Consider the following 16,058-nt stretch of genomic DNA (forward strand, 5'->3'; position numbering starts at 1 on the left):
CCGTAGAATCGGGCACCGTCCGTGAGCCAAATGGGCAGATGAGTCAATGCAAACATAGAGCTAAAATTAAGTATGGGAAAATGACTTCTAATCCCAATGAAAATTTCAAACCGTTCAAAAAACATCAATTATGTTTTGTCTATTCAAGAAAACTTAACGAACTTAACCTTTTATCTTAAAAATCCCAACTAACTTACCTTTTTGTTCAATTCTCATTAGGGTCAACCGACTAATGAAAGTCAACGAATGACATGGCTTATGACGTGAAATTAAATATCAGGAAAATGAATTATAATACCAATGGAGTTTCGAAACCATTCAAAAACCCCAATCATGTTTTGTATGTTCAAAAAAATCTAACGAACTTATGCTTTTGTTCAATTCTCATTAGAGGCAACCAGATTCATCAGGTATACAATTAGTTGGCAAATGATATGGTATTATATTTAATGACATGGAATAAACATATTAAAATTTCCCTTTTTATATCGATTTAGGGTTTGGGAAAGAGAAAAACGAACGGCGTCTGTGTTCGATCTTTTGTAATGACTACTTCTTCTTCCTCCTCTCGATCGTTGATGTCCAACTCAAGATCTAGAAAGAAGGTATTTGATGATGCAAACCCTTGTGGATGTTGACGTACTTCTCAGATTTTGACATTTAGAATGGGGAAGTGTAATTGAATGCTTTATCATGTCCATCTTCTATCTATTTGTTTTGGTTCCTAAATAGATATATAAAGGACAATTTTAATTTGTTTATTTTATGTCATTAAATATAATGTCATTTCATTTCCTAACTAATTGTATACCTAATGAATCCGGTTGCCTCTAATGAGAACTAAACAAACGCGTAAGTTCGTTGGGTTTTTTTTAGACAAAATGTTAAGTTCGTTGAGTTTTTTTGAACAGACAAAACATGATTGAGTTTTTTTTAACGGTTTTGAAAATCCGTTGGTCTTACAAGTCATTTTCCCGATATTTAATTTCTTTTCGTAAGATATGTCATTTGTTGACTTTCACTAGTCGGTTGATTCTAATGAGAATTGAACAAAAATGTAAGTTAGTTGAGCTTTTTTAGACAAAATGTTAACTTCGTTGGGTTTTCTACAACACATAAAACATAATTGGGGTTTTGTTGAACGGTTTGAAATCTTCGTTGGGCTTATAAGCCATTTTCCCAATTAAGTATCCCAACCAACGCCTGCTACGGAATGCTTACTCCTCTTACTGCCCCTCTTTCTTTGAAGCTATCATGCATTCTGGTCTCATTGTCTCGCTTGTTTCCTCTAGAATGCCATACTCCTGACCCCTCAATATAAATTGTTTTGCACACAAATATGGTTCATTGGATGCTCAATTAACTGGTTTTTCCAAATACACATAATAATTAACAACAAAAGAGAAAAGGGATGTATATCCATCGACAACTATTACATCCGATAGCTACAAGCTCAGTGTAGAACAACCCCGAACAACCCCATAAAAGTTGTCAACAAACACATGTACATGGCAAAGGGTCAACCCCATTGTTATTTAATTAATATCAACCATTTTATATTTTATGTTTTGTACAATTAACATTTAATTATTTAACATGGTGCTAAAAAAAACTTTGTAATCAAAATCAGACATACTTTATTACCTTTGTATTTTCGTTTTAATATCTATTTTATTTTCTTATTATTTATATAAATTATAGATAACATTTTTACTATTATTTAAATTAACATTTTATATGATTTTTAGAAAATTAAAATTACAACAGTGGCCTCCTATCTAACTTTGTATATCATAAATTATCTTTTATTTTTATTTAAATTGTTTCAACACACACACTCTCTCTCTTTATATATATATATATATATATATATATATATATATATATATATATATATATATATATATATATATATATATATATATATATATATATATATATATCATAACGAAAAATCGATTATGTATGATTTAACAGAAAAGTTTTTTTTGTTAGATTAACAAGAAAAGAGTGTTGAATCTTGTTTTTGATTTCTTTTTTCTTTTTTCTTTTTATTTTTTGTTTTAGACATTTTGTTTGTTTTCAAGTTAGCATATGTATAACTTAACATCCCGTTTTGGATTTCGTTAACAAATATTTATCAAATAACTTACGAACTATGGTTACAGTAGCTATGAAGTATTTAACAAATATATTTAAAAAGAAGTTGTAAAAAATCTTGAAAAACAGGTAAAATGAATGATTTAATCGAAAAATTAAAAGAATAAAAAATATAAACAAGAAAAATAAGATAGAGTAATTGAAATTTGAATAACAATCTATTTCTTTTTAAAATGTATATTATTGTTTAACAACTTACTACAATATATAAATTTTGAACTTTTTAAAATAACAATTGTAACGTCCTGAACACAATAATAAAAATTTTCTTTTAAAAGTTTATCAAACCATTCATTAATTGTTCAAAATCAACACCAAGTGATAATATTCAAAACATCATAATACAAATATATCAAATGCGAAAATCATGAGGGGATTATGATGTGTCATCATGCCGGACCATTCCATTTCGAACCAGAAGCACCTGAAACCATAAACATAAACTGTAATCATAAAGCTTAGTGAGTTCCCCAAAATACCACATACCTTAACATACAAGTGTCATGGGCTACCCCCATGGTCTTTCCTTGCAATGCTGAGGGCCAAATCCTGGTCTTACATACAAGTGTCATGGGCTACCCCCATAGTCTTTCCTTGCAATGCCGAGGACCAAATCCCGGTCTTACATACAAGTTTCATGGGCTACCCTATGGTCTTTCCTTGCAATGCCGAGGGCCAAATACTACTCTTACCTACAAGTGTCAGGGGCCAAATCCTGGTCTTTCATACGACTATCACAAAGATAACTAGCATACCACATAGCAAGTAATGGGCCAGTATTGGTGCCTTTGACCCATGGATATAGCGAGAAAAATCACCTCACAGACAGATAAGCAAACTAGATTGCACGACGCTCCGAGATCAACTCTATAAATTACGCTCCGGGATCAACTCTACCAATCACCTTAATAAATTCAATAACACAAACTCAGCTTATATGCCAAAATACCTAAAATATCCCTAGGTCAAACCCTTGCGAAAATCTAGTCAAAGTCAACCAAGTCAACCGGGTTGACTCAGTCAGTATGTGGGGCGTAGTCCTTGTGTCTCTAAGGTGTACTTCGCAGTTGACCGAGGATCGAAGAGCTGACCTCGTACGCGCAGCGTACCCCTCGGTACGCCCAATGTACGATGCTGCTCACCGCCCCTCTTAGTAAGTGCTTAATTCCTTAAGCACTCAAGCCCAAATTTCAGATCTAGGCAACAAAAGATGTTCTTAACCATATAGTTTCCAACTTTATGGTTTAGGATGTCTAATATGACCTTAACTCCAAAAACCTTAGTCTCTTAACCCATTAAGACAATCTAACACATGCATGGAGAGAAACTAACGGCCAATGACTTAACACCCTTCATAAGATTTCTACACAAAGGTTGAAGCTTTTTACCTCCACAAGGTGCAAAAGGGGAACAAGATGTTGGATCCAAATCCTTGAGTGAAACTCCATAACCACAATGCTCTTCCTTCTACTCCAAAAGCTCCAAATGGCACCAAAAATGGCTCTACAAGCTTCATAATGTACTAACACTCTTTAGGGTTTCCAAATGAGGAAGAAACTGAAGATAAGAAGGTCCATGTGGCCTCAAATGTGTTTAAATAGGGTCTAAACACTAAAATTTAGGGTTTTCACCCTTGATGCATAATCCATGCGTACCAGCATACGAGTAGCATACTAATGCGAACCCGGGTACACCATGTGTACGTAGGTGTACGCTCCGCGTACCCAAGATGACTCCAAAATTACAAAATTGCCACTAGGGACTAATCATGCAAATAAAGCACAATTCAATGATTAAAATGAAAACCTGAATAATTAGACGTTATAACTTTCCCCCACTTGAATTAGACTTCGTCCTCAAAGTATGCTGCCGCGAAAAAATCAAGGTAGTGCTCTCGCATTTCCGCCTCAGGCTCCCATGTCCATTCGAAACCCTTCATATGTTTCCTCTAGACCTTGACCAGTAACACTTCTTTGTTATGCAGAGCTTTCGTCTGTCGATATAAGATCGTCACCGGTCTCTCCACATAATTCAGGCGCTCATCAACCTAAATATCATCCATAGGAACAATTGTGGACTCATCAGCCACAGGCTTCTGAAGCTGAGACACATGGAAGTTGTTATGGATCTGGCTGAGCTCATCAGGCAAATCCAACTGGTACATAACTTTTCCTACCCGGACTGAAATCCTTAACGGTCCAATGAACCTCTGGCCCAGCTTACCCCGCTTCCGAAATCAAATGACATCCTTCCAAGGTGACACCTTCAGAAGCACCAAGTCTCCTAACTGAAAATTTCTAGGTTCAAACGACACCGATCTGCATCACTCTTATGTCGGCTTTTCGCGAATCGCAAACTGTCGCGCACCTGCTGAATCAACTTAGTGGTCTTAAGTACAACCTCTGTAATCCCCATGATTCGATGCCCGAGCTCCCTCCAGTAAACCAGGTTCCAGCATATTAACTGTTGTTGTAGGAGAATTCAGCCAGTGGAAGGTAAGTATCCCAACTCCGTCCTAAATCCAACACACAAGCCCGGAGCATATCTTCGAGCGTCTGAATCGTCCGCTCGCTCTGACCGTCATTCTGGGGATGATATGTGGTACTAAAATGCAGCTGAGTACCCAACTCCTCATGAAGCTTCCTCCAAAACCTGGAGGTGAAACAAACATCCCGGTCTGAAACCACCGAAACTGGCACCCCGTGCCGAACCACCACCTCCCGAACATAGATGTCAGCTAATTTCTCTGTGGATATGCTCTCAACAATCGGTATGAAATGCACACTCTTGGTCAATCTATCCACAATAACCCAAATGGAATCACCATGTATTGTCCTTGGTAATTTTGTAATGAAATCCATGGTAATCTCTTCCCCACTTCCATATAGGAATGGGTAAGGGTTGCATCTTGTTGTGGGGTCTCTGATGCTCGACCTTGACTTTCATGTAGGTCAAGAACCGCTCAACAAACCAAACCATCTCCCTCTTCAATCATGGCCACCAATAACTCAACCTCAGATCCCTATACATCTCCGTGGGCCCCGGATGAATAGAAAACTTTGACTTATGCGCCTGCTCTAAACCGCCTACCTCACCCCACCTAATGCCATAACCGAAACTCTACCACACTGAGTCAACAACCCCCGAATGTCACTGACAAATAAAGGAATCTGTCCTCTAATCCATTTGGTCTCCAAATTTTCCCTTTTTAATCCCTCCACCTGACCCTTCTTCATCAAATCCATCAAAGGTGAAGTGAAATTCATCCTCAAGAAGATATCCCGGATAGATGAACTCACGGACTTGCAGCTCAAAGTATCGGCCACCACATTGTCCTTCCCAGAGTGGTCAATGTAGATAGTACACCGAACTCCATACAAATAGTATCTCCACATCCTGAGGGCAAATACCATGACCCCCAAATCCAAATCATGTGTAGAGTAGTTCACCTCAAAAGGCTTCAGCCGCCTCGAAGCGTAAGCAATCACGTGACCCCTCTGCATATGAACCGCTCCCAAACCCGAAATAGAGCCGTCACAATAAACCATGAAATCATCCAAACCCTTCTGAGAGCGTAAGAATCAGGTCCTAACACAATATCTGCCTCAAAATCTCAAAAGCCAACTGCTGATCAAGCCCCCATCGAAAGGTCACATTCTTCTTTGTCATCCGGGTCAAATGTACTGCAGTCTTGGAGAAATCCTAGATAATCCTCCGATAATACCTTGCGAGACCTAAAAACTTTGAATCTCAAATGCAGTTCGAGGAACCTCCCATGGCATCATGGCCTTGATCTTGGTTGGGTCGACCAAGATACCCCTTTGGTTAATGATGTGCCCCAGAAAGTGCATCTCACGCAACCAGAACTCACATTTTAACATTTTAGCATAAAGCTACTCCCTCCTCAAGGTCTCTAACACCTCTCAAAAATGCTCCTCGTGTTGATACTTGGTCTTGGAGTAGACCAGGATATCATCAATGAATATAATCATAGACCGATCCCTCATCGGTCAGCAGACTCAGTTCATGAGATCCATGAACATTGCTGGTGTATTGATGAGCCCGAATGGCATCACCACGAACTCAAAATGAGCATAATGAGTCCTAAAGGCTATCTTCTGAACATCCTCATCCCTGACCCTCATTTGATGGTACCCAGATCGTAAATCAATCTTGGAAAACCAAGTTGCACCCTTAAGCTGATCAAACAAATCGTCAATCCTCAGAAGTGGGTAACGGTTCTTCACCGTTAGCTTATTCAACTCCCGATAGTCAATGCAAATCCTGTGTGAACCGTCCTTCTTCAGAAACAGAATCAGTGCTCCCCATGGAGAACTGCTCAGATGAATAAAATCCTTGTCTAGCAGCTCGTGAAGTTGCGTAGACAACTCCTACATCTCAGGCGGTGCCAGGCGATACGGTGCCTTGGCTATCGGAGCCGCACTAGGAACCAGATTGATCTACAAATCAACCTGCCTCTCAGGAGGCACTCCCGAAAAATCCTCGGGGAATACATCGGGGAAATCCTATATAATGGGCACCCTGCTCAACTCTGACAAGTCCTTAACCCGCGTGTCCGCAACATAAGCAAGGAACCCATAACAACCCTACTGTAGATATCTCCTGGCCCTTGTAGCTGAACATAGAGCTAGTCCATGCGAAGCCCTCTCACTAGGAATAATCAGTTCTCCCCCACATGGGATTTGAAGTCTCACCATCTGCCACTCACAATCAATCATGGCCCCATTAGGGCCCAACCAATCCATCTCGATGATAACCTGTGATCCTCTCGAGGGAATCAACACCAAGTCAATAGAGAATCTCTCGCTAAACAGATTCATGACACACACTCCCGGGGTGAATCCTTGAAGCACTCATAGTACGGTCATCTGCAATCTCAGCATCTAGTAGGGAATCCAAAGTCTCTGGAGCATCTCGAAACCTCTTGCTAAGTGCAAGAGATAAGAAGGATCAGGTAGCCCCTGAATCAAACAAATCATGAGCAGTCAAACCATTTACTGAAATGGACCCTATACAGAATCAAGCATAAATATAAGCATCAAATAAAGAAAGAAATAAAAGATAGGAACAAGACATATACCCGTAATCACATCTGGTGTTGCACGGGCCTCATCGGTGGTCAGTTGAAATGCCCTGCTCTGCACTACAGGAGCCTCCGCCTTACCCAAGAGGCCATCAGTAATCCTCAATGTGGTTGGTGCAGGTGCCACCACAGCTCCCCCTGACAATCTTGGACAATCGACCTTTTTGTGGCCGATATGATTGCAATGAAAGCAAATCAGAGAACTCATGTGCTAGTCCATACTCATGTGGCCCGACTGGCCATAACTATAACATCCTACATCTGTCACTCGGCAAGCCCCACGACCTGCCACACTTACCGCATCAGCCTCGGTCCTGCTGGCCTCTGGTGCGAGCATCAGAAGTCTTGGGCCTCTTCCCCTGGCCCATAATTGTCTGCACCTGCTCCGGCTTCAGCTTCGTCCGAAGCTCCAACTCAATCTCCTGCTCATGGGCCTTCTCGATCATGTCATTCAGGGTCTTGCACCCTGAAAATCTCACAAAATCCCTGATATCCACCCTCAACCTGTCATGATATCTCATCTTCCTCATCTCTTTATCCGCAACGTACCATGGGACCAGCAAAGCCCTCCCCCTAAATTTGGTGGTAACCTCCGCCACGGTCCCGGTAGTCTGGCGATGGTCCTAGAACTCCCTCGCCGGCTATGGCACCTGGGATGGCTGGTGCAAACTCTCTCTAGATTCTTTAAATAAAATCCTCCCAGGTTATCACTGCCATTGTCGTCGTCCTTACAGCTCGGGTAACCTCCTCCCACCAATCTCGTGCTCTGTCCCTCAACAGGCAGGATGCAAATCCCACATTTCCCTCCTCCTGGCAAATGCTCATCCGCTGAGCATTCTCCATGTCAGCAATCCAACGACGACTAGCGATGGGATCCTTAGCCCCAAAGAACCTAGGAGATCCAGAAGCCTTGAACTCTCAGAATAAGGGAGCTCGTGCCCCAATCTGACCCGCGACAATCTCGGATCGAAAAGACCTAAGCCTCTCATCCATCAACTCTATAATCCCCTTTTTGATGGTACTAAACAACATATGGGTAGCATCCAAGAACTCACATAACCTCTCATCAATTGGTTCAGCACCTAAACCAGAGCCCGAACTAAAACCCAAACCTGAACCTCCTAGAGTAGTCATCACCATCCTCAAATTGAAACACAACATATAAACAATCAGTTTGTGACTCGAGGGAAATTTCTCATTACAAAGGCCTCCTTAGAGTTGTCAGGTATGCTCTTTTCTCAGGTACAGGTCATGTGCTTCTAGTAGTACGAGCCTAATACTACCTTTCACACCTACCTATACCTTCCTCAAGGTCAATCTTGATTCCTCCAAGTCACCACACTAAAACCATATACCAATCCAATGTTACACGACACACACATCCAAGGCTTTCCTGGGAAATCTCAACTCTTACTACTCGCAATATCAAGAACCTCAATCAACACCGATGTTTTCCTTATGCATTCAAGTTATACACAAAATAGGATCATATAGAGTGTTAAATGATGATTCTACCCAAAGTCCACTACCAAACAAGGAATAGGAAATGAGGCCAAAACGATCACTCTAAGGCTATACAATCCTAATTGTATACAACTTTTAAAGCATACCCTTAGCAGTTAACTGAGCCGATATCAATTCCAGGTAATACATAGCATGCAATTCTATCATACGATTCCTGAAGGTATCCTTAGCCCTAATCTAGCATGCAATTCTCATATCAAGCATACTAATCATAACACATAAGTATGGGTAATTTTGGAACCACTTAGTTGAGCTCGGTTGATCGCACACATCACACACCCTTCTTTTTGATAAAACATTTTTAGGAATTTAATTTCATTTTACATTAATAAAATTATCATTTCCTCAGTTTGAGCTCTAACACACCTAAAAGTATGCCCGAATCCCTCAAACCAATGCTCTAATACCAACTTGTAACGTTTTGAAAATAGTAATAAATTTTTTCTTTAAAAGTTTATCAAACCATCCATTAATTGTTCCAAATCAACACCAAGTGATAATATTCAAAACACCAAAGTACAAATATATCAAATGCGGAAATCATGAGAGGAGGATGTTGTGCCATCATGCCGAGCACTTCCATTTCGAACCGGAAGTATCTGAAACCATAAACATAAACTGTAAGAATAAAGCTTAGTGAGTTCTCCAAAATACCACATACCATAACATACAAGTGCCATGGGCTACCCCCATGGTATTTCCTTGCTATGTCAAGCGCCAAATCCTGGTCTTGGGTACAAGTGCCATGGGCTACTCCCATGGTCTTTCCTTGCAATGCCAAGGGCCAAATCCCGGTCTTACATACAAGTTCCATGGGCTACCCTCATGGTCTTCCCTTGCATTGTCGATGGCCAAATCCCGGTCTTACATACAAGTACCAGGGGCCAAATCCTGGTATTTTATACAATTATCACAAAGACAAGTAGCATACCACATAGCAAGTAATAGGTCAGCATTGGTGCCTTCAACCCATGGATATAGTGAGTAAACTCACCTTATAAACAGATAAGAAAAATTGATAGCATGCTTCTCCGAGATCAACTCTACCAATCACCTTAATAAATTCAATAACACAAACACAACTTATAGGCCAAAATACCTAAAATAACCCTAGGCCAAACCCTTGTGAAAATCCGGTCAAAGTTAACCGAGTCAACCGGGTTGACTCAGTCAGTACGCGAGGCATACTCCTTGTGTACGCGAGGTGTACATCACAGTTGACCGAGGATCGGGGAGCTGACCTCTTACGCATAACATACTCCTCTATACGCCCAACGTATGCGACTACTCACCACCCCTCTTATTAAGTGCTTAATTCCTTATGCACTCACGTCTAAATTTCAAATCTAGAAAACAAAAGATGTTCTTAACCACAAAGTTCCCAAATTTATGGTTTAGCATGGCTAATAAGACCCTAACTCCAAAAACCCTAGTCTCTTAATGTTGGGTTTTGTATACTACAACATCCTATGGTACACATACAACCCTAAATGCCTTGGATCTATGTTTTCTCTAATTATACATGCAATAATGTTTGCAAAGCATTAAGCCTACAACTAGCATATAATTTGACAATTTGAACGATTCAACTAGTTGGATGACTTACCTTTTAGTAGGACTTGTAGTTCTTGGCCTTAGAAAGCTTTAGCACCTCAAGTGTGATGCCTCTAACGTGTCACAAACACCATATGCAAGAGGAGGCTTATGAGAATAGACTAGCTATCACCAAATCGGTTATCACTCTACTTGGAGTGCATGCAACTGATTTTGGTGACTATGGGGTCCCTTTTATTGTGTGGTGAAGGCTAGGGTTTCATCCATGTAACCCTAATGTGCCATGACCTTCCATATCCCTTAAGCTCCATGGGTTAAACCTCCACGGACTATTTAGCCCATCCTAATGGATCATTGGCCCACACTATAAGAATCATTGATTTACATAATCAACCCCATATATTTAGTTAGTGTCTTTTGATCACTAAATTAATTCCAAATTAATGCTTGATCAATACTAATTAAATAATATGATTCCTCAATTAATATATTCTACTTATAATATATTAATAAATCATAAATAGCCTTATTCTCAAAAATCCATCCTATCAAATTGCATTGGTGAAGGCAACCCAAAAGGACCATGCTACAATCGGCTCAAGTACATCCTAGTTATAGTTATGGGCTTAGACACCAAATCCAACAGTCTCCCACTTGGATAAGTCTAATAACTATAATTGCCAATGCGACTTCAGGATCCGACTTAGCAATCGTAAGCTTTCAAAAGCGCTGTCGAACTCTGACCTAGTAAGTGACACGTCCTTTAGATAAGGGATCATATATCCTCTGTTCTACAAGATATCAGTCGGACAAATACATGGAACAATGTCATACTTATTGTTCAGCTGTTTATTTCTCGATTTCCGATTTGTTTGACATAGAACTTAATCAAACACATCAATTTAGTTTTGACCGGGCCCGACACATAAGTCAAAACAAATCATCGAGGGGCCCATATATCGCTTTTAATCCTTTTGGGATAAAAGGAACAGATAAACTTCGACATTATATGCTTGTACTAACTACTCGTTAAATCTTGCACAACGATACGTTTTATAACATCAAGTTACTGATGTGTTTTCGTATCATCAATGCACAACCAATTCGTAGTCAACAACTCATATATCTTGGTTTGAAGACTATATTATATTATCATCTCACAATTACTCGTGATAAATTTCATGAAGTGATTCAGGTGAGTGCGGGTTGATCGAATGCTTAAATCTTATTTCACAAGCACTCATGAATGGTGTAGCAGACTTTTTCTATGTCTAAAACCATAGACATCTACAAACCAACTCATGACAGTCTAGCCTCATACCTACTTCCAAAGTATGATTGACTTTGGATAGTTTGAATAATCTTATTATTCTGGAAGTCAAAACATGAAAAGTGAAACACAAGAATAATACTAATCCTATATGGCACCAAAACTCTTGAGTGTAAATAAAACACCTTTTATTTAATCACCATATTGATTACTCATTATTCATTGTTTAATGTTTCGAATTATCAACTTTATACTTGAATTAAAACAATAGCTATCCCATGCTCCAAGCATGCACACTATGTTTACATATGGTCCTTACTTTGAAAATAGATCAATTGAAAACATTTCAATGATGCTCATTTCACAATTCCAAATCCTTACAGTAAGTGTAAGAATACCAAATTCTTGCCTTTTACTATAATTTGTCAGATTCTAAACTTAAATGCAATAATCCTTTTGTAATGTCAATGCACAAAAGTCACAAAACTATGCCAATGATATTACAAAGTATTCCCTCTGGACATTGGTTACTGAACTAATTCCATGGAAGTGAAGTCTCATATTCAAAGTACAATCCTTTGAAAAACCTTCTTGCATTAAGGTTTCTAATCATACATAGATTTTACGATTAACTTCCACTTATGGAACATTTCAATTCCAAATGACTATCACAACTGAACAAGAGTCACCTCTTCTCAGAAATTGTCAATATGGACCTTCCAAAACTTATACTATACTTCCAATTGTCTATAAGCAACCAATCTTTGGTAAACCTCAAATTGTCCTTGACAATTGCTTAACTATTTTAGTCATATCTCTAGTCCCTTTTCCCTCTTAATGCCCTAGGCATTTGGAAAATTAGAACAGATTAATATTATAGCATATGTAATCGATCCTATATCCGAAGCATATAGAATACGATTCATAATGTCTCACATAAAGACATGATACTTTACCAGTCTTTCGCTATAATATTTCCACATATAGAATTTCCTTATGTTGAACCATTTCAACATAACATTCACATATGTCCATGACTAAATTCCATTAAAATCTCAGTCTAAGCTTTTAGTATTGAAATGAATTATAAAAGTATAAATTCCCCTCCCTTAGTTATAGCAAAACAACTTTTCAAACCCTGCAACTTTGCAAATTGAAACTTTTGTTTTCTATAATGAACATTGCTAACACGTAACATTTATGATAATAATCATGCTCCCACTTACATGATAATTATATTCTTATTAGCATAACACTTATGCTCCCACTAGCTTTGACATGTACTCAGAAATCAGCTGGACTTCTAGAAATCAATACTTACTGACTCTCTTTACCAAAGTTCAGATTTCTGATACTAGGTGCTTCGATAAGTCTATACCAGACTTCTCAAGCCCATACACCTTTTTGGATTAAATAGTACAAGTGTGTGTTTGAACCTTTCAGAACTTAAACTAATAAGTCCTGAATGTTCAAACTATTTGCCATTTCTCAGAATTCGAACTATGAAGAGGGATGCCGTAATGCCAAACGAATTTGAGAATGCAACTATTACCACTGCTAACTCTAATCCTTTAAAATCTACTTAGTGAAAGCGTTTCCTCACAATCATTTTTCATGAATCAGAGTGAAACCTTATGAAACTTAGATTTTATGGTGTATGTGTTCCTATCCATATAAATCTATCATTCCTAACCACTATCCCAAGATAAGGTTCATGACAAATCGAAACTCATATGGACTGAACTTGTTCAATCTTAATTTCTTGCCATCTGGTAGCACAAGGGCCTACCGTGTCTTCCAAGTTGTTTAGAATCTCACCCTTATAGATCAATTTACTTCCCATTGATTAAGGTGCTTTGCATTATGCATTCAACTGAGAACTCATAGAACTCACATGCATAGTCAACTTTAACTGGAATGGGCACAAAAAACAAGAATATGTCAACACGATAGGTTATAAACCTCAAGTCGTGTGCTAGTGATTAACAATAGGTTTACTCTTGATTAGTTCTTGAAACTTTTCAAGATCCTTAAGATTCCCACTGACCTCTTGACATATAAGATTCTCTTTGTCAAGAAACATTACTTGACATAAAAATATTCAAGAGTTAGTGCGGATTCTCATCAAGAATAACACTTCTGACAATTGGTCTTAGTTGGTCTTTGTTTTATCCAAAAACATCACAACTTACCAATTCCAAATGTACAAGAGCAAGAACCATTTCTTACTCCACATTTCATAAGATATGTCACTCAAGGTACAATCTTGGAGTATGACTCTAAGACTTGATTTTGGAACGAAGTATGATTCATCTTCTTGATTTAACCATTTCAACAATTCACGATTCCTCTTCTTAGCCATACAAATGCACTCAGATGACCTTAGAGGATCAATTGTGATATGGTTTTCATAATCATTAAGATGATCATAAAACACGATACTCAAGTACTCTCCCATATTTTCAGATTGGAGAAACTTTTATCTTTCTGCCTAATTTGATTCTTCTTATTCGTTCCACTATACATTGAAACCTTTTTCAATGATTCAGAATTATACCTAATCTTGTAAGTATAACAACATTTACTAAACCTTTAGTAAATCATGGCGAATAGTCTTATCGATCTTTGTGGTGGACCTGACCAGCGCACATCCAAGTGTACCCGATCCCATTGTCCTTCTCTTGACTCACATATACATATGAACAAGGAATTAGTCTTAATTTCCCAAAGATGAAAATTCTCATTCATCATACAATACAAGTTGCATGATTCCAAGTTTCTATCCAATTGAAACTTGGGTGATGAGAATCTTTCCTTATTTGGTAAATTCTCGACACTACCACAAACGAAAGAATCAAATCCATTTTCCAATTTTGCTATCAATGGAAACATATAAGCAACAATTTTTCACAAATGCCTTTGTAAGGAAACTTAAAAAGGTGCGAAAAACTGTCCTTACAATGCAAATACAAGTGAAGATTATGTTGTTATCTATTCCTAAGCAATTTATCATAACTCCTAAGCAGCAACTAATAAATCTGATCACCGAACCATGTGATTGAAATCCATCTCTTCGCGATCAGAATCAGCATACTCTTCCTTTAAGCTTCCTTTGATTCTACAAAACATCAAAATGTAATTACATTACATCATGTATTAAGAATCTCCAATAGGAACTTAATAGAGTTAGATAATAGACTTACCCAAAGTAGAGTCAAACCTTTTGACTTTACCAACTCTTAGATCTCTCAGGTAGTCAGGGGCAGCTTCGCTTCCAATGTCCCTTTAAATGGTAATAGAAACAAATGTCTTCTTTCACATTGGCACATGACACAATTCCAGAACCAACCTTTCTCTTAAGTTCAAACTTTTTGACTTTAGCCAATTCCTCTCTCCTAGGAGAAGAAATCATTTCTGGACTATCACTGTTGTCCATGGAAACTTGGGAAGTAGATCTTCCAATAAACTTTGCTTTACCAGTGCTCCAAATCATTGCTAATTCAGCAGCAACAAGCAAATAGGCAAGATCAATAAGGGTCATGTCGTGGTCTATCATATAGTAGTCCTTAAAGAACCCGCTATATGACTCAGGAAGTGATTGAAGAACCCAGTCAACAACCAACTTCCTCGAGACTTCGAAACCCAACTCTCCCAGTCTGTCAACATGTAACTTCATCTCCAAGACGTAAGTACATATAGACTTTCCATATTTGTGTTTGCTTGCCAAATAGGGCTTGAGTGACCTTGAACTTTTCAAGTCTTTGAACTTGTGGGTTAGAAAGAATAATTGGATGAGGTGGAGGAAGTGAATTATGATTTCCAGTCCCATTAATGTACGGAAAAGGGATTAATCTTTCACCTTGATCGCCATGTGGGATATCATCTTCATTAGGAAAGCTTTTTCGAAAAGGATAAGGAAGACCATAGTTGTCAGAACTAGACATCTATGAGGGAGAAAACCAAATTCAGGTTAGTTGATTTAAGTCCTTAATATAACACCCAAACTGAAAATATTAAGGCTAGGACCCAACACAATATTTTACAATTGCTAAGAGGGATACCTTAATCCAATTGTAAAATATTTGAAAGTAGGTAAATGACGAGTTACCAATTTCCACCATGAAAAACGAAATAGGTTATTAAGTTTTAATTGGATTTGAAATTCCTAGATCCTTTGAGATTGATTGAACTTTTCAATGGCATGTTTAAATATCGATTATGCCCTTCAAGTTTGTGACTGGGATGCTGAGGATCACAAACAAGGTGTAAATAACCATGCAAATTAGCTTGGTACACCTAATGTTACAAATCACCTAATCAATGTGCCGGTTAGCCACACACACTCCATTGATCTATGATTAACATCAAGCTACCCTTTGCCACGCACTGTCAATCCCAGATTAGTGTGTCAGTTAACCACACACGCTCCACTAACGACTTAACAAG

The sequence above is a fragment of the Lactuca virosa genome, chromosome 7 (assembly GCF_052849685.1).
Source record: "Lactuca virosa cultivar CGN04683 chromosome 7, Lactuca_virosa_CGN04683_v6, whole genome shotgun sequence".
NCBI classification, from domain to species: Eukaryota; Viridiplantae; Streptophyta; class Magnoliopsida; order Asterales; family Asteraceae; genus Lactuca; species Lactuca virosa.